Here is a 16,715-nt window from a genome sequence, read left to right as displayed (position 1 = left end):
TCTCTCTCCCCTACCTCAACCTTCTGCTGCCCAAGCAGATGTTAAACTGGGGAATGAGATAATGACTTCTCCTCATTGTAGGTACCCCGATCTCTAGGAATTGTTTTATTCCTCCAATGGCTTTCCTTGTGAAAGAAAAAAAATAATTTTATATATTTATCTTTTTGTTCTGTTTTTGCTTTTATTTGCATTTATTTTATACAGAATTTACCTCCGGGCCATAAGTTTTTGTTTCTTCAGTTTCTTCTGAGATAGCTTATTCTTCTGTGCAACTTCTTCTTCTGGTTTAAGAACAATTTGGTCTTTTTTCAGTAAGGATCATCTCAATGTGGCAGGGAGAGCTCATGTTTGGGCTAATCCAACCATGAGCCTTGTAAATTCTATGCTGTGTCTTGTGGGCTTGTTTCACCTGGATGTGCGCAATGACCAGAGAAGCTCCATCTAAACCCTTAAGTTCAGCATTACTCTCTGCATTTTTAAGCATGTGCAGCAAAAAGTCAGCACTCTTTTTGGGTCACCGACCCTGTGTCCAGCCCTACTGTTTGGCCTGGGTGCACCTGTCAATCCCATCATTGTAGCAATGGAATTGTACACACTGCTTCTGCAAAGTGACATCTTTGAGATATTTGGTGGCTTTTCAGAGATGCATACCCTGGATGGCCTGGGAAGTTTCACTTGTGTTCTTAAAGTGAACACAAAGATTTGAACCTCTTGATGTGCATGATTTTGTCGGCTTTTCTGGGTCAAGTGAATAATGAACCATTTTCAGAGATCACCTCATGCTGCTTACAGGAAGAGATTTTTATATATCTATATAATATATATTATATAGAGAATAATATATATAGTTTATATATAATCTACATATTATAGTTATTTATGAAGTCCTATTTTCTAAAACAAGCTTAACAATATAGGCATATATATTCATCACCAAGTGGAACTTTCCTTTTTTTAAAAAAATATTTATTTATTTTTGGGAGAGTACAAGTGGGGCAGGGGCAGAAAGAGCAGGACAGAGGATCTGAAATGGGCTCTGCACTAGACTGACAGCAGCAAGTCCAATGTAGGCCTTGAACTCACAAACTGAGAGCTCATGACCTGAGCTGAAGTCGGACACTCAACCGACTGAGCCACCCATGTGCCTCACCAAGTGGAACTTTCAATGCAAAGATACATTTACACTTTTCCTTTTCGGGGGGAACCATTACCCATGCCCTAGCCTAAAGACATTCAGGAAATCCAGTGTAATCTGACTTTTCTCATTGTCCCAGTGGCTCTGAACACTGCCCAGAAGCCAATTCAGTTCTTCCTGGTTTGTGCAAGGAAGATTAGAGGTGAGGCTGATTTTCTTTATCTCCCTAATTATTAGAAAGCACAGAGAGTCCTGAGGCTGTCCCCAAATCTGGCAGTCTGCTTGATAATCACTCCTCCTTGGCTTCTAAGCACTTCTGAGAAAGGAGGAGATCAGTCTCTGACACAAGCAGCTACTGTGTTATGGATTTATTATCTTAGCCCCCTTTAAGCACTCAAATAAACCTTGGATGCAAAGAAGACTTGTCAGGGGTTACAGAGAAAGCTCTATAAGCTTTAAGTTGTCAATAAAACTCTATTGAATTCACTTTCTCATTCTTCTTCTGCTTGTCTTTAAAACCCCCAATTGATTTTTTTTCAGAATTCACAGTGGCACCCAGCAAGGGCTGTTTCTAGTTGTAGGCAGGGAGTTCTCAATGAAATAGCAGTTATTCGGTGCTGCCTTTGCAAATTCAGCAAGAATATCACATAAAAGGGACCCCCCCACACACACAGGTCTTCTGGGGAGAGATGTGTGTGTTATCTTGGCCAAATTCATTTCTCCTGCTCAATCCCTTTTGGTTGTGCATCTGCAACTTGATCATGCATCATAATAACTCAATTTTGCTTAATCTGACTATACTTGACTGAAAACGAAAAGCAGTATTTATATGATATATTGAAGGATCTGTAAAAAGAAACTTTAAAATTTTAGCCAACTGTAATAGTTTAAATGCAGAGTATCTTTGCCTTATCGCTGTTGACATTTGGGGCTGAATAATTCTTTGTTGTGGGGAGAATATCCTGTACGTCATATAATGTGTAGCAGCACTCCTGGCTTCTACTCACTAGATGCCAACAGTACTCTTCTCTCTCATTTGGGATAACCAAAAACATTTCTAGACATCGTCAAATGTCCCCAGGGAGTGGGGGTTAAGAACCACAGTTTAAGGGCACCTGGGTGGCTCAGTCGGTTAAGCATCTGACTTCAGCTCAAGTCATGATCTCACGGTTTGTAGTTCCGAACCAGACACTGGGCTCTGTGCTGACAGCTCAGAGCCTGGAACCTGCTTTGGATTCTGTGTCTCCCTCTCTCTCTGCCTCTCTCCTGCTCATTCTCTCTCTCTCTCAAAAATAAAAAATAAACATAATTTTTTTTTAAAAAAAGAACCACCATTTAAATTGTAAATCCGTTTTGAGAAGATGCTTGGAGCAGTCAGAGAGATTGTGTTGAAAATATATATTAGAAAGTGTGGTAGCCAGCCTCCAAGATGTTTTCCAGCGATCCTGCTATTCATATCCTTAGGTATTCATACCCTAAGGGATCCTGTCCCACACTGAATAGAATGGACCATCGTAACTAATTGAATACTGTGAAACTAACAGAGTGTGATCTTTTAAGTTAGGTCATAAGAAACATTGCTTTCTTAGATAACTTGCTCTGGGGAACCTTGCTGCCATGTCGCGGGGATCCTCAGCGGCCCTATGGAGAGGTCCTCATGAGTAAGAGAGACTCATGAGTAAGCCACCTTGGAAGTGGATCCTCCAGCCTCTGTCAAGCCATGACATGACTACATAACTGGACAGCATCTTGACTGCAACTTTATGACATGCCCTGAGTTGGAAGCACTCAGCAAACCACCGCTGAACTCCTAATATACGGGAACAGCTTATTGTTTGTTACTGTTTATTGTCATTGCAGCCCTTGAAGGTTTGGGGCAATTTTTTACACAGTAATAGATAATGAATAGAATTTAGAACACATAGCAATTTCAAACAAAGAAAATCTTTCTCTGTCCAATAGTTTGTGTTTTTTAATCAGAGAGGCTTTCTTTGGTCTAAACAAAAATTTAAAAAGTAGAGTACTATTGATCATAGTGTAACAGAAGAAGGATTGAAGCAGATCAACTAAAATTCTTGTTAGGAAGAAACAGAAAGCCTACTTCAACTGGCTATGTCGAGGAAGATGCCTAATTCCTGAAATAATGGGATTTAGCAAATATATACTTGATTTAATGGATAAAAATGTATCTTTGTAAATCTTGGCTTTTTCTACTTAGAATGTCATTATTGGACATTACAATCCTAATTTTTGTTAAAGAATGAAAATAACCAGTTTGTTTTGTAAGATTAAGCTGTCAAGGTGTGTATCAGCTAGCTATTGTCACACTAATGCTGCATAACAAACCACCTCAAAACCCAGTGATGTACAATAACAAATATTTATTTCTTACTCATGCGTCCTGGGGTCAGCTACAGTTTGGCTGATCTTGGATGGGTATGGCTCCAGGCTATGGGTTCAGTTCGTCTCTGCTTCACACATCTCCCATCCTCTTTAGCCCATGCCTCTTTACCTGAGACATGCTCTTTTTATGGCTATGGCAAAAGTGCAAGAGCGTAGAACAGAAATACATGATATCTCTCAAAGCCTAGACTATGGCTGTCACTTCTGCCCATATCCCATTGGCCAAAACAAGTAGCATGGCCAAGCGCAACACTAGCGGGGAAGGGAAATACACTCCTCCCATGAAGTTTTGTGGAAATGGGGTATAAAGAATGAATATACGTTAAACAGTAGTCTAATCTACAGGTTGCTTTTGGTTTCTTTTTGTCTGTTTCTATACATTTATCCTCCTTATACCAATGTAGACAAATACAAACTTATGTTTCACAATTTGCAGGCATGACTTATGCTTCATAATTTACAAAGTTAATTACATGTATTACAAGGCTTCACTTTCTATCACTTTGCTGACAAGTACAATATTTTTTCCCTTTGGTCCATCAGGTTATCATATTAAAACATTATTGGGGGTGGTGAGGCTTATCCCAGGGAGGGGGTGTCACTTGGGATTGCATTCAACAGTAAACAACATGAAATTCAACTTACAGTTGCTGAAGCAAATAGGGGTTTATTTTCTTATGACAAGCTGTTCAAAGGCAGATAACCTTGGCTGAATGATATCATCAAACACCCATTTTTCATCTCTTTCTGCTCCATGAACAAAATAAGTTACAATGGCCTTTGCCTTCATGGTTTTAGCTCTACATGTCAGATCTACATTCCAGGCAGAAAGAAAGGATAGAGGACCGTGGCAACTGACAGTCTTCTCTTGCATTCAGAAAGAAAAAAACTTTCCCAGAACCACCCTCAGTAGATGCCCACTTATATCTCATTAGAAAATAAGGTTTCAAGCTTTATAGTCTTTACAACAAGAGACGGCAAGGGTGAAAGCTGTTAGAAAGGGGTGTTGAGACAATCTATACCATCTATCACAAGAGGACACACATGATTCCCCATACCCAACCACTGCTACCTCTAAGCAATCCTTACCTTCACATATCCACGTGCAACAAGTACAAAATATACATCCCATGGGTACCCTCTGACCAAACAATAATCTTGCCCCTGGGGCCTCTGTTCCACTTAAGAACTTGCCCATGTGAACCTTTCATCAGGTCACAGAAACTGATCCTGAGTTTTCTGGATTGATTTAGAAGCTGTGATATTCTCAGGCAATGCTATAACTTTTACTGATTTGAAAAATTCTAGAAAAAGCTATTATTTTAAGATTGTGTCCTTAGGCAAGTTACTTAAGTACTCTGGGCTTATTTATTTATTTATTATTTGTTATTTTTTATTAAGAATTTTTTAATGTTTATTTATTTTTGAGAGACAGAGAAAAAGAGACAGAGTATGAGCAGGGGGAGAGCACAGAGAGAAGGAGATACAGAATCTGAAGCAGGCTCTAGCCTCTGAGCTGTCAGCACAGAGCCCGACGCAGGGCTCAAACTCGTGAACCATGAGATCATAACCTGAGCTGAAGTTGGACACTTAACTGACTGAGCCACCCAAGCGCCCCTGGGCTCATTAAAATAATAATAATAATAATAATAATAATAATAATAATAATAATAACTATCTTGCAGTGTTGCTGTAAAGATAATAAATTCTTTATGTTTGAAAAGAACTTAATACACTGGCATTTAGAAGTTGAGTTTTGTTACTTACAGCCAAACACATTCCCAATTGGTATATTCAGTGCTTTCAGCATCACCATCTATCACAATGTTTTGATGTAATACTATGGTGAACCAAAGGGGTAGAATGTATTTGTCAAAAAAAAGAATACACCAGGAAGTCTTATAATTAGCAGTTGATTACCATTATTTGTTCTAGCCTACTTCAATTCATTCTGATTGGACAATTCATCCTCATGGAAATACTTGGTAGCTTTGCAAACAGTTTCAAATCATGAAAAGGCTACCAATCATATGTCTGGAAATGGTACCCAGTATTGCTTTCTTCCAGCTGCTAAATCTGTACCATCATTATGTACCAGGCTTCTAAAATGGCAAGATGGTGGGTGCCTGGGTGGCTCAGTCAGTTAAGCATCTGCCTTCGGCTCAGGTCATGATCTGAGGTTCGTGGGTTTGAGCCCCATGTCGGGCTCTGTGCTGACAGCTCAGAGCCTGGAGCCTGCTTTGGATTCTGTGTGTGTGTCTCTCTCTGCCCCTATCCTGCTCACACTCTATCTCTCTCTCTCTCAAAAATAAATAAACAGTAAAAAAAATTTTTTTAAGTAAAAAAATAAAACGGTCAGATGGTAAGAGGATGAGTGGGACTCTTCAAAGTATGAAGGGAAAACACAGAGTAATATAAAAATATCTTACCTGAGATATAACTTCTAGGCCACATAGAAATTGTCTTCCTCCTTCCCTTCCTGTCCCCTCATCACTAAGGCTCATCTCCTCTCCTCCTTAGTATGGAGACAGGGCATAGGGAAAAAGCAAGACAGTTTCTGCCTACACCACCTTTTTCCTTTTTATTCCTCAGATTTACTGGTTATAACACTTACACATATGTTCCTTTCTACTCACTGTTCTAATTGGGACTGAGGTCCAACCACTCAGCTAAAAAGTTAACTAGATCAATTATCAATTAGAGTATTCAGTCATTAATTGCACATGACATTAACCCAGATGAATAGACACATGACCTGTTACAAACTCATTGGTAGGTTGAGTGTTCATGCTGAATTTCCCTCAACTTCACACACTAGATGTAATCATATGTTCTCTCCCTTTATTCATCAAAGATTAACCCCAGTAATGTGGGCTGAAGAGAAAGCAACCATCAAAATTGTTAAAAGGATGTATTTTTTCCTATTGTTTAATACCTAGTGATTACTTTGAGTGTGAGAGGGTTTAACTTTAATAACAGCCCTCAAGTTAAAGGTGTAATTTCAAATTTTTCATTCTGCACATACTTCCATGTTTAGATTAATTTTCATAATCCCAGTAAGTAGGAGGGATTTCAAAATCCCTGTTTTGTTCTTTTGCCAACTGAGAAGAAAACAGTGGCAGTGGTGTCTTCTAAGTGTCATTAGTACCTAAACAAGAGAAAGGACAATTCTGACACTTCCACAAGGTTTACCTAGACCCTGGATTTGCTTAGATCATCATGAAAGATCAGGGTTTAAAGGTGCCTTAGTAATCATCCTTTCATTATATAGATGGTTGTTTGTTCGTTTGATGTTTGTGTATATGTACACCGTATGGCAGAGACAATATGTGTGCAACACCTATACCAATAGGTCTGGTACAGTAAGAATGTCTATACAGAGGAGACTTGCCTAAATCAGTCCTAAAAGGTTGACATAGACATTGTGTCACATTCCACAAACAGGGATATGTCCAAATGCCAATTACCCTGGAAAATGTAAGACATCACTTTAATGCCATGCTGATGTTTGATATCAAATTCTTCCTTAAGACCAATGTCTGATAAAGGAGGGTCAAGGGAGCATAAGGATGTTGAGTATGTGAAATGAAAAGGGGAATGAGAAGAGGAAGAAAAGGGGTAAAGACAGGGGCAACTGGAGGGAGAAGAAGTCAAAGAAGCCATGTTACCACTGTGGCTGAATGGTCCTAAATCCTAATGCATAAATATCCATCAGATAAAACCGATGGTTCTCAAAGTGTTGTTTCAGAACCAGCAGTATCAGCATCACTGAAGAACTTGTCTGGGCCCTACTCCAGACCTACCGAATCAGAAACAACCCCTGTAGGCGATGCTGGTGTATGCTCAAGTCTGAGAACCACTGTGCACTAAATGTTATCAGTGATGTCCACTTGGGTGTGAATGAGTTCCCATCAGACCATGGGCATCTCAAGGGCAGAGACCAGGGATCACCAATGCATCTCCAGCACTGGAGCAGGTAGGTAGGCATGGAGCCACTTAGTATGTATCACTTGAATCAATAAATTATTCTTATTTGGGAACAGGTAAGTCTTTTTAATGACAGCAAAATTTAATATAGTAATGCTAAGTTGGAAAGAATAAAGAAGGAAGTGTTAAAAGTGGGGTGTGTGAGAAGAATACCAATTTCACAGTTTGGGACAGCATTGTCTCTTCCTGTTTTGTTTTTTTAGACCATACTCAGAAATATCACTTAATTTATTTTTAAAATGTTTTTAATGTCTATTTATTTTTGAGAGAGAGAGACAGAGACAGTGCAAGCAGGGGAGGGGCAAAGAGAGAGGAAGATACAGAATCCGAAGCAGGTTCCAGGCTCCGAGCTGTCAGCACAGAGCCCAACATGGGGCTGGAATTCACAAACTGTGAGATCATGACCTGAGCAGAAGTTGGAAGTCAGATGCTTAACCAACTGAGCCACCCAGGTGCCCCAGAAATAATCACTTTAAAATCAGGTTCCAAAGTTTATCAGAGGGGAGGTGAGTAGGGGAATGTGTGAAGTAGGTGACGGGGATTAAGGAGTGCACTTGTGATGAGCACTGGGTGATGTATGGAAGTGTTGAATCGCTATATTGTACACCTGAAACTAATATTACACTGTATGGTAACTAACTGGAATTTAAATACAGACTTAAAAAAAATAAAAGTGGGTTCCAAGTATTACAGAAATAATTTAATATCCTCTCTCCTTTTTGTTTTCCACTTGGGCAACAGGTTAAAATAGCAATCCATACAATTTGTAACCTGTCATAAAGTTGTAAACCAACATTTCAGATTTAATACCCTTTCTGTGGGGGGTATTTTGTTCACAGAAAATGTTGTTAATTTACATGGAAAACAACAATCCTGCCTGACAGCTTTTTGAAATAAATATTTTCCCATTGAAGTATTTGCCCTAAATAGTCTTCTTGAGATTGTCATATTAAGAGTTCAAAAAAGATAAAAAGGAAGCAAATAAAAGTATTCTTGGTTAGTTATATTTTGGAGTTATGTGGCGGCCTGGCAAAGTCTGGCCGGCCATTGTCAAGGTCACTGTCTAGCGCAGAGGTTCTCAACCAGGGTGATTATGCCTCTCAAGGGACATTTTGCAATGTCTAGAGACAGTCTGGCTGTCACAACTGGGAGCGGGGCTGCTTCTTGCCTCTAGTGGGATGGTGCTAAACATCCTTCAAGGCATAGGACTCAGCTCCTTCCCCACGCAATGAAGAGCTACCCAGCACCAGATGTCAGGAGTGCTGCAGTAGAGAAATACTGGTCTGAATTGGGAGGCCCTGCTCCCTATAGTAGGGGAACTTGAGATCAAGAGGGTATGCTATTAGTCATGCCGGGAAAACACACATCAACAGGGACAGTCCCAGGCAAAGTCCCTAGTCTCAGCACCTAAAGGTTATGTGAACCTGGGCAAAGAACGTCCTCATCTATAAAATGAGGTGATAAAATTATCCCCAGGTCCCTCCATGCTCTGGCATTTTAGTTTCAAAGACGTGAGCCTTTAGTCTCAAGCATATGTTATTTTTTATGGGTCACCCTGTCAGGTCATAAACTTTTCCAGAGGAGTCCTCTGTCCTATTCATATATCTGTCTCTTTTATTCTCTTAACACAAGCCCTGCAGAAACAATGTTTGTTGAACTGTATTCTTTCCAGCAGATTTACAACTTCCCACACCAGCAAAATGTTAACATGTAAGATTTTAATAACAATCATATTTTGGTCATACTTTTCCATGGGGAATGCAGATGGGGCTTGACTTTCTCTCCTTGAGTTACTACCGTGGCCATATAATTTATCTTCTAACCTAGGACACTTTTGAGAGCAGAAGGGAAAGCTGCTAATAACTATACCAGGACAATAGGCATGAACTGGGAAGTATAATTGCCCTACCCAGTTTGAATGTCATTAGAATTCAAATCATTCACTAAACAGATGTGAGTGGCTGGCAGACATATTATGCCCACCCCTTATGATTGCTGACCCCAACATTATATGGCCTCTTTGAAGACAAAACACAGCTAGTTTCTTTCACTCACCTTGGACAGTATCTGAATCTTTCCTTCACTCTTGCCAGGACCAAAGCTCACCTTTCCCCACATATATTCCACATTAGTGTAGCTGACCTTTGAAAACAAATGGAAAAAGTCCAGACATCCGGCTCACATTCATCCAACTGAGTTTTGCTTCATTCCTTAGCCTATATGTCCGGACAGTATATCCTGTAGAGACTGCCGGAGCCCTTCATGACTCATTTGGGCAGGTGAGGAAAGGGAAGGCTGTGACCCTGTATTCTCCCTCCTTCTCATGAAAATGGCAGAGCATTTATCTCAGGGCTGGGAGACTGTAAGGTAAAAAAAAGTTCCTCCCACTTATGTGCATTTATTTTTTGACCCATTCCCCTCTTTCAGAGTGTCCTAGTAAGTATTATTTACCGCTCTGTCCCAAGATCTTGCACAAAATAGATGATTACTACATATTTATTGAGGGAATGGATGGATGGATGAACCACAGAAAAATTCCATTTGTCCCTAGTGTGGACAGAAATTGATGACCCCATGCTGTACCCCATAACAGTCTTGGGACTAAAGAATACTTGAGCTAGAAAGTCTCTTTCTCCCTTTTGCTCCCCTATCATTACTTCCTTCACCACACTGTCAGTTATACACAAGGCACTGTAGCATTCCAGCACTACACTGCTTATTTGAGGCCGAGATATCAACTTGATGAAAGTCTACACCCAATAGGAACCAAAAGAAAGGAAATGTAAATAGAACTACTATATGATCCAGCAACTCTACTTCCAGATATTTATCTGGAGGAAAAAAAAAAAAAACACGAACTCAAAAAGATATCTGCACTTCCAAGTTAATTGCAGCGTTATTTACAATAGGTAAAACATAGAAGCAACCTAAGTGTGGTTAAAAAACAAATTCAACAGGGGCGCCTGGGTGGCTCAGTCGGTTAAGCATTCAACTCGGGCTCAGGTCATGATCTCGCAGTTTATGACTTGTCCCCGTGTCGGGCTCTGTGCTGACAGCTCAGAGCCCGGAGCCTGCTTCGGATTCTGTGTCTCCCTCCCTCTGCCCCTCCACGCTTGCACTCTGTCTCTCTCAAAAAAACACATTAAATTTTTTTTTACAAAAAAAACCAAATTCAATGGAGTAAATTTGAAGATCTAAGTGGCTTTATTAAGTGATTCATAAATAGACAGCATCCAATCTAGCAAAACAGAGGGAAGCTCTGGTCAGTTGTACAAAAGTAAAGTGTTTTTGTTTTTTTTTTTTAAATTAAAAAGAGGGTGGGCACACTAATAAGAAAGTTATTAGTAAAAGAAAAGGATTGTTCCAGGCAAGGTTGCTTTCCCTTGCAATAAAAGGGGGTCTTATCATACAGATTACCTTATCTTCTTTTGGCGGATAGAGAGGGCCCATGTGGAAAAGTCATTGGCTCTCATCAGAAAATTCCTAACTGACCAGTTATGACTACATGCTGGGGGGAGGTTGAAACTATAATTAGATTAGGTATTAAACCCTGGTTTGGGGACTCAGCCTAAGTGATACCATTTTGGGCCTGTGGTTTTCTTTTTAACAGTGTCCATTGGCGGATAAATGGATAAAGAAGATGTGATATAATGCAATATTATGTAGCCATTAAAAAGAATGAAATCTTGCCATTTACAACAACATGGATGGCCCTTAAGGGCATTATACTAAGTGAAATAAGTCAGAGAAAGACAAATATCATATGATCTCATTTACATGTGGAATTAAAAAAAAAAAACCAAGTTCATAGACACAGAGAACAGATGGATGGTTGCTATAGTTAGGGGATACGGAGCGGGCAAAATGGGCAAAGGGAGTCAAAAAGGTACAAACTTGCAATTATAATATAAATCTGTCCATGATGTAACGTACAACATGATTGACTATAGTTAACAATACTGTATTGCAGATTTGAAAGTTGCTAAAAGAATACATCTTAAAAATACTCATCACAAGAAAAAAATTGTAACTGTGTAGTGATGGATATTAACTAAACTTATTACGGTGATCATTTTACAATATGTACAAATATCAAATCATTATGTTATACACCTGAAACTAACATAATGTTATATGGCAATTATATCTCAATTTTAAAAAGAAAAGAAAATTAAGGAAATGCCACACTTCCCATCCAGGATTATAATGAACTGATGTCTACAGAGGGGTTTCTCGGCTGTAAAATACCACATCATAACATTACTGTCATTAAAATTATTTCAGTTTGTCAGCATCAGGTAACCCTTTTAGAATGCTATTTCCTTTTTTTAAGTTTATTAATTTATTTTGAGAAAGAAGGACAGAGACAGAGAGAGGGACAGAGAGAGAAACGAGAGAGAGAATCCCAAGGAGGACACGGGGCTTGAACTCACAAACCTTGAGATCATGACCTGAGCCAAAATCAAGAGTTAGATGCTTAACCCACTGAACCACCCAGGTGCCCCTAGAATACTATTTTCTGAGAGTAGAGGCTGGAAGGCCGGAAGGTGAGAAAGTTCTGTGTATGGTACCAATGATATGTGACATCTTTTTTGCACCCCCAAGCCTCTCCCAAGGCATTGTTTTCCTTGAATCTTCATTCCCCAAACACAGATTGAGGACTTGGACTTCATATATTCTGGGCACTGTGAAAAGTGCAAGGATAAAAAGTGACTAAGTAGTCAGGACGCCCTTCTCTTCACAAGTCATAGTATTCAAAATTTAACTGCCATGTCACTTAAAAGAAGTTTAAAAACCCAACTAACCTCCTGACTCGTTTTTAAGTTACATCTCAAATTTTTCATCATAAATTTAAGTATTTATGAAGGTTAGAATTACCAATGCATTATAAATAAGAACATTTAAAAGTATCCAACAGAATCTAAATACCATTAGACACCTATCATCATTCATGTTAATATAGAAAGTTTACAGTATTTCTTTCCCTCCTCAATCTCATATTTCCATTCCACTTCTCCCACAGAATTTTATCCTAATGAAATTTATTTTTTTAATGTTTATTTATTTATTTATTTTTTTTATTTTTTTTTCAACGTTTATTTATTTTTGGGACAGAGAGAGACAGAGCATGAATGGGGGAGGGGCAGAGAGAGAGGGAGACACAGAATCGGAAACAGGCTCCAGGCTCTGAGCCATCAGCCCAAAGCCTGACGCGGGGCTCGAACTCACGGACCGCGAGATCGTGACCTGGCTGAAGTCGGACGCTCAACCGACTGCGCCACCCAGGCGCCCCAATGTTTATTTATTTTTGAGAGTGAGAGACAGAGTGTGAGAGAGGGAGGGGCAGAGAGAGGTAGATACAGAGAGAGGTAGATACAGAATCTGAAGCAGGCTCCAGGCTCTGAGCTGTCAGCACAGAGCCTGACGCGGGGCTTGAACTCACAAACCGTGAGATCATGACCTGAGCTGAAGACGTACAACCAACCGACTGAGCCACCCAGGCGCCCCTGAAATTTGTTTTTATGTTTGGAAGACCCTGTCATCCTATAACACACACACACACACACACACACACACACACACACACACACACACACATTTTTCCATGTGACCATCCAGTTCAACTTTCTTACCAAAGTATACCTGAGGCATGGCACCATTGGGTTAAAATTCTAGCACTATCGAAAAATAGTTCTGTCTTTGGGTAAGTTATTTAATGTCTATGAACTTCACTTTCTTCTTCCATAATATTGGGAAATTAACGTTGCCTATTTTGTGTAAGCTTGTTGCAAGGATTAAATGAATCAGTATGTTAAAATACTTAGTTCAGTGCTTGGTGTATACTAAGCATTTAATAAATGACAGCAAATTATTAATCTGCTATGCATAATGCCTCTCCACTCAGAATATAAGAGAGCCACCCTATGCAACATTTTCCAAACACACTAAATCCATGATATTTTGTCCAACCCTTCTTTTTTACTGAAGAATAATTGACATACAATATTGTATTTGTTTTGAGTGTACAACATAGTGCTTAGACATTCATATACATTATGAAATAAGTGGTCACCACAATAAATCTGTTGTCACAATCTGTTGCTTTACAAAATTGTTACAGTAGTATTCATTATATTCTCTATGATATACATTAAATCCCTGTGTCTTCTTTGTTTTATAACTGGAAGGTTGTACCTCTTAATCCCCTTCACTTCTTTTGTCCATCTAACCCTGCTTTTTTTATTCCTAGAGCCCCAAACACAAACTGCCAGTTTTCCAGGGATTCTCTTTCCAAAAGTACTTCAACGTTTGATGGAAGAGCGAATTACTACTTTCCTCCTGACTGCCTACCCATTGCCAGGATAAACTGCTGAACTTTTTAATGTAAAAACACCAGGACCTAGAGCTTTCTGGCCATTCTAAGGAGCTATGAGGAAATGATAAACTACCATGTGCAGTTTCCCCTACATAGTTATTTGTAAATCACACTATAGTTTTAAGTTACTTTAAGATGATTTATGACTAATCCTTAATCAAAAGTCACCTCTAATGTGATCAATGCATTCTGTTTTCTGGTAATCCTATTAGCTTAGGGTAGCTTTTCAAGGGAACCTTTGCTAATAACAGTGATCATCTCTTTGGCTTGCTTAGGAACACACTCAAGGAAAACGAATGCATATGATGAAAAGGAAAACAGAGTGGCCAGGATGTGGAGCACATAGAACTCTCGTGTATGACTGGTAGGAGTGTAAAATGGTACAGTTACTTTGGAAAACTTTTGGCAGCTTCTTATGAAGTCAAAATCCACCTACCCTATGACCAAGCAATTCCACTCCTATGTATTTACTCAAGAGGAACAAAACCATATGTTCGCTGAACATTTGTACAAGGATATTTATTCTGCTGTATTCATAATAGCCAAAACTCAAACATCCAACAATAAGAGAATGAATGAGCAATTTGTGTCAGCAACAAAATGGGATGAACCACTGATACAGATGACAACAACATGGATGAAACCTCAAAAACATTATGTTAAGTGAAAGAAGCCATATATAAGTAAGTATATATTACAGGGGTCCATTTATATGAAGATCTACGATCTGTGTTAATAGAAATTGAAACAGTGACTACCTATGCAGAGGGGACATTGATTGTAAAGGATTACAACGAACTTTATGGGGTGATGGAAATGTTCCATATCTTGAATGCGAAAGAAGGTACATGGGATATATCTTTGTCAAAACTCATCAAACACTACACTTAATATATGTACGTTTCATTAGAGGTAAATTATACATTAAAAAAAAAGAATATTGAGAAAAAGAAGAACACATAGCGGCATCCAAACTTAATCATTGTAAGGGATCTTAAAGATCATTTCACCTTAATTTCCTATATTTTGATGCCAGGAAATTCTACACAACAGCCCAAGTAGATTACCACTAAGTTTCAACTAGAGAAAACATAAAACCTTAGCCCAGTCTTTTCCATCTTCAGGCATCCCTAGCTGAATCACACTGTGGTTCATATTGGGCTTGTAGTTAACGAACCTTTTTGCTCCCACCGGGTAGGACTTCTCATGTGAACTTTTGTCAACCTTGGATGCTCTCAACCAGTTGTTCATCTTAGCATAATTAGTATTTACACTAAGCAACAACATTTCTCCAGGGCCTTTAGAATCCCTTCTCTATATGCCACCCATGGCCCCTAGAGTTGTCATTATAAGTAGATTATCTTAGATAATTCTAGGAAATTGGAGGTGAAATCACCCCAAGACCCTTGAAAGATTAGTCTTATATAAACACATTCTGTGAATTCACCAGGAAAGAACTGTATTACAGGACAAAAACAGGAAATCAGGTAGAGGATCTTGGTTGCCTACGTACCTTGTGTAGGAAGCCTTATAATTAGGCTGTCATACTTGAAACCAGGGGTGGGAACACAGCACAAATCGTGACTTTCCTCTTTCATGCAACCTTCCAGCACTAAGTTGCACCCAGACTGCTGCTACAGGAATGAAGGCAGAGCAGTGGCCCCCCCATGACTGGACTTGAAGGTCCAGGCAACATCAAACAATCCTATGAAGGGAGGTGGGGGAGCACTGCTGTCCACGAGGGAAAAAATACAAACGTACTCCCAGAAAATAATGTAATTTAACCAACTCTCTCCTTCAGAAATAGGAAATGTCTCACTTTTCTAATTTTCCTTGTTTTGTTTTGTTTTCAAATAAAATGGGAAAAACTTCATTGGATACACACAAATAAATATTAAAATCCTAAGGTCTCACTATGGCTCTACTGGGGAAGGGGAAGAAAAGAGGGAAACTGGGACACCTGGGTGGCTCAGTCGGTTAGGCATCTTACTCTTGATTTTGGCTCAGGTCATGATCTCTCGGTTTGTGAGTCTGAGCCCCGCATCGGGCTCTGCACTGATCACACAGAGCCTGCTTGGGATTCTCACTCTCTCCCTCTCTCTCTGCCCTTCCCCTGCTTGTGCTCTCTCTCTCAATAAATAAATAAACTTAAAAAAATAAAGTAACTGCAAGTAAAAATAAGTATTTCCTTTAAAAAAAGAAAAGAGGGAAATGGCTGAAGAGATACCCAAAAGGTGAGCCATATATGAATGGGAAAGACTTGCACATTTACATGTCCCCACCCACAAAATAATAATAGCAGCCACTTACTGAATGCTTCCTATTTGCCAACTGCTGTGCCAAGTGCCTCACAGGACTCTGTTTGATAAGCCCTCTTATTATCCCCATTTTATAGGTGAGGAACCTGCAACTTAGAGAGGTTATATCATTGGAATTGGCAATAGTAGGGCTGAACTTGAAAGTGAGCTTGAACTTTCCATCACCACATTATACTGTCCCCAGACCCCAAACCCCCACACATATCCCTTATGGGGAATACCAGTGTCTCTTCCAAAGGTTTGTATGGAAAATAAAACCCACAACTGTCAAATCTTTCAAAGTACTGGGGCGCCTGGGTGGCGCAGTCGGTTAAGCATCCGACTTCAGCCAGGTCACGATCTTGCGGTCCGTGAGTTCGAGCCCCGCGTCAGGCTCTGGGCTGATGGCTCAGAGCCTGGAGCCTGCTTCTGATTCTGTGTCTCCCTCTCTCTCTGCCCCTCCCCCGTTCATGCTCTGTCTCTCTCTGTCCCAAAAATAAATAAACGTTGAAAAAAA

General features: G+C 39.6%; 1 pseudogene; it reads right to left on the bottom strand.

Annotated features, from left to right (window-relative positions):
* Positions 1-207: 207 nt before the first annotated feature.
* On the bottom strand, positions 208-763 carry LOC115507729 (annotated as a pseudogene).
* Between the last annotated feature and the right edge of the window lie 15,952 nt (positions 764-16,715).

This window comes from Lynx canadensis, chromosome X (assembly GCF_007474595.2).
Source record: "Lynx canadensis isolate LIC74 chromosome X, mLynCan4.pri.v2, whole genome shotgun sequence".
Taxonomy (NCBI): domain Eukaryota; kingdom Metazoa; phylum Chordata; class Mammalia; order Carnivora; family Felidae; genus Lynx; species Lynx canadensis.
This window is presented reverse-complemented; position numbering and strand designations above follow the sequence as displayed.